This window comes from Alosa sapidissima, chromosome 5, assembly GCF_018492685.1.
Source record: "Alosa sapidissima isolate fAloSap1 chromosome 5, fAloSap1.pri, whole genome shotgun sequence".
NCBI lineage: Eukaryota > Metazoa > Chordata > Actinopteri > Clupeiformes > Clupeidae > Alosa > Alosa sapidissima.
Genome location: NC_055961.1, coordinates 2,289,738 through 2,294,019, shown reverse-complemented (window position 1 = coordinate 2,294,019; position 4,282 = coordinate 2,289,738).

Sequence of the window (4,282 nt, the reverse complement as noted above, 5' to 3'; positions counted from 1 at the left end):
TTACTGGCTATTCTCTTCTATTATTGAAGGCCTTGCTTATTTGAGACTCTAGGCTTTCAGGTCTAATCATTTGTCCTTTACCTTAGATGCATCAGGAAATGTAGAATTACAGAAAAAAAAACTATTGCTTTTTTGTGCCATGCATTTAATGTCAGTTTGTGTATAGCCAACTCTTTCTGAGTCTCTAGGAGATGTCCTTTAGTCTAGAACTAGGACCGTCTTTAACGATCAGAAGGAAAGTGCCAGGAACATTGGCCTCTGTCAAATTTGAACACACTTCTGGTTTCGAGCTCCACATATAGTATCACTAATCTTGCTTGCTAGTATAACCGCTAGTATAAATAGGCCTTCCTTTCTGTTGGTAAACTGAAACATTTGGAACATTCTAACTAATTTGTTAATACCAGTGCTTGTGTGTTTGTGCAATACAGTGCATCCAGAAAGTTTTCAGACCCTTTCAAGTTTCAGACTCATCTTAAAATGGATTCAATTATTTTTTTTCCCCCTCATCAATCTACACACAGTACTCAAACACTCCGCCAAAAAGCAGGTGTTTGGAGTGTTTTGTACATTTATAAAAAATGAAAGACTGAGTAATCCGGAATGACAGGCCTTGGTCAGACAGGTAGCCAAGGACCCAACGGTTACTATGAATGAGATCCAGAGAAGCTTAAAGAAGGACAAACATCAGTGCAGCACTCCACCAATCAGGCCTTACATCAGTGCAGCTCTCCACCAATCAGGCCTTACATCAGTGCAGCTCTCCACCAATCAGGCCTTACAGTCTTACATCAGTGCAGCACTCCACCAATCAGGCCTTACATCAGTGCAGCACTCCACCAATCAGGCCTTACATCAGTGCAGCTCTCCACCAATCAGGCCTTACAGTCTTACATCAGTGCAGCACTCCACCAATCAGGCCTTACATCAGATCAGTGCAGCACTCCACCAATCAGGCCTTACATCAGTGCAGCACTCCACCAATCAGGCCTTTTTGGTAGAGTGGTCAGATGGAGGCCATTTTTGCCGGGAGTTTCCCGAACGACTCGGACCACGAGAAGTAAAAATCATCTGGTCTGATGAAACAAAGACTGAACTATTTGGCCACAATTCCCAACGGCATGTGTGGAAGAAACCAGGCACTGAGCTGCACTGATGTGTGTGTGTGTGTGTGGAACAAACCAGGCCCTGAGCTGCACTGATGTTGGTCCTTCTTTACGCTTCTCTCATCTTCTCAAAGGAACTCTGGATCTCATTCATAGTGACCATCGGGTCCTTGGTTACCTGTCTGACCAAGGCTCTTCGTCCCAGATTACTCAGTTTGGCTGAGCGGCCAGATCTAGGAAGACTGTTGGTTGTTCCAAACTTTTCCATTTGAGAATGGAGGCTACCGTGCTCTTGGGCACTTTCAATGCTGCAGAAATTTTCTCGTATCCTTCCCCAGATCTGTGTCTTCACGCAACCCTGTCTTGCAGGTCTACAGACAGTTCTCTCGACCTTGTGGCTTGGTTTTCACTCTGATATACACCATCAACTGTGAGACCTTATATAAAGAGATGTGTGCCTTTCCTAATGATGTCCAGTGAATTGATTTAGGCACAGGTGGACTCCAATCAAGTCGTAGAAGCATCTCAAGGACCACTAATAGAAGTAGGATGCATCAGAGCCCAATGGCAAGTGTCATAACAAAGGGTCTGAATACTTATGTAAATGGTATTTTTCAGTCTTTTATTTTTTATAAATTTACAAAACACTCCACATACGGGCTTTTTTGCAGTGTGTAAATTGATATGATTTAAATATATATATAAAAGGATATATATACATATATACATTTATAAATATCCAAATACAAAATACAAATATAAAAATGTGACATACAAATAAATAAACAAATTTATATAAATAAACGTGTCTTTGTATATATATTTTTTTATATTTTGCAGTAGGAATGTCTGGTAAAAAGGTAAAAAAAATCACCGCTCATCTGTTGAGGTGCTGGATTAACAAGTAACTCAATAAAAAAAGAAAAATCCACACACTCAAGTCCTTGCAAACAAGTTTTTTTACTCTATGTGCAAGCTTTCGGTCAGATGACCTTCAGGCAGAGTAAAAACACATTAAGTGAAACAGTGCATGAGGTTACATATAATCATGGATTCATGACACCTGTGTCAGTTTCAGTGCATTCTAGGAATTGTAGTCTTTTACAGAGTCATGACATCCAAAAAAGCATCATGGGAAATGTAGTCCATAGATAGACGATGAAGCTTATCTAAAAACAGGAAACAAGAAACAAATCAATGCAATGTACACATTAGGCTTCAGCCGTCATAAAAACAAAGCATAAAAAACATTTCATTGTTTATAGGAATACACTCATATCAAAATCCTCATTTAGGCCCAAAAGTTGTAATGTCTCCAAAGTATGGATCCAAAAAAGCTCTCGTTGGCAGAGCTTTCTGTCAACATCACCCCCTCTATGGTGATGTTACATTACATTACATTACATTACATTTGGCTGACGCTTTTTAGCCAAAGCGACTAACAACATAGTAAACAGTTTAAGTTTTAGAGCAGTTCTCAACAATTTTAGGATGTTGACAGAAAGAGGTGGATCCTGAACGTTTTTGGACAGGGCTGGATCTGTGGCTAAAGTGTGCCGATGTGTTTTTGAATGTTTTTCTAACGATGTGAGCCTGAGGAGTGTAGGTAGTGATGCAAGAAACTGAGACGTGCCTTTCCTTTTTAATACTTTTTTTCAAAAGGTCAGCTCTAGACTTAGAGAGTGCAACATCATACGCTTCATCAACACACTGAGCTGTATAGCCTCTTTCTAGGAAGCGCTGTTTCATTTCTACTGCTTTCTCTTTAAAATCTTCATCAGAGTAGCATAGTCGGCGCAACCTGTAAAATTGACTTTTTGGTAGGCCATTTTTTAAGGCTCTGGGGTGGGCACTCGTAGCTAAAAGGAAGGTATTGCGGTCAGTTTCTTTTTTATACAGTGTAGTAGTAAGGCTACCATTACTTAGCTCAATCCACATGTCTAGAAAAGAAACTCTTAATGAGTCATATTCCAAAGTAAACTTCAAATCAGAATTACAACCATTCAAAAATGAAACAAATGCCCCTAATTCTTCGCTTGTACCTTGAAATAGGCAAAAAACATCATCTAGGTATCTGTACCATTTGAGGATTTTTTCACTATACTGTAGGGGTTGATATCTGGATTATAGACAAATGTCTGCTCGAAAAATCCAACATACAGATTTGCATAGTCTGGGGCAAATGTAGAGCCCATAGATGTTCATTCAGTTGTAGGTAGAATTCCCCTATGAATGAAAAATAATTTAACTGAAGGACTAGGGAGGCCAATTCAATAATAAATTAACTTGGAGGGAGGTCTGTACGATCTTGAAGATAAAAACCCAAGGCATCTAGTCCCCTTTCATGGGATATATTTGTATATAGGCTTTCCACATCCAATGTTACTAATAAGATGTCTGCAGGTAACTCACTTATTTCTGAGATTTTATTGATAACATCAGTAGAATCCTTAACATAAGAAGGAAGTTTGCTGACATATGGCTTGATGTAATAATCAACAAAATTGGACAAGGGTTCTAACAGAGTCATTGCTAGCCACAATAGGTCTTCCCTTTGGATTAACCAGGCTTTTATGAATTTTTGGAAGCATGTAAAACATAGGGGTCACAGGGTGTTTACAGTACAATTCAAAAAGCAATGTTCATCTTTAGATATCCAGCGCATTCTCAAAGCATTGTCAGTAACATTGGTGATCTTCTGAAAGTCTGAGGTTGGATTTGCCTTAAGTTTTAGGCCTTTAAGCAGTAGGAATGTTTCAAAATTACGTCATCGACATAAAAGCAAAAAGGAGATATATTGGCCACATATATTTCTCGAAAATATATTTACAAAGACACGTTTATTTATATAAATTTGTTTATTTATTTGTATGTCACATTTTTATATTTAGATTTTGTATTTGGATATTTATAAATGTATGTATATGTATATATATCCTTTTATATATATTTAAATCAGTTTGAGACAATCCTCACTCCATAGAAAAGTGTCCTGTTGCCTAGTTTAGCAGTGACTGGGTATTAGAAGGCATGCTGAATTTGAAAAGAACATCTGCACACTTTGCGTTTGTGGTGAGGGGTTTTATTTGGGCATAGTACATTTTCCATGTTCCTTACAGACAAAATCTGAAATTGGGTCCTTAAAAAGATGACTGTTTGACATTTCTTTGAACCGA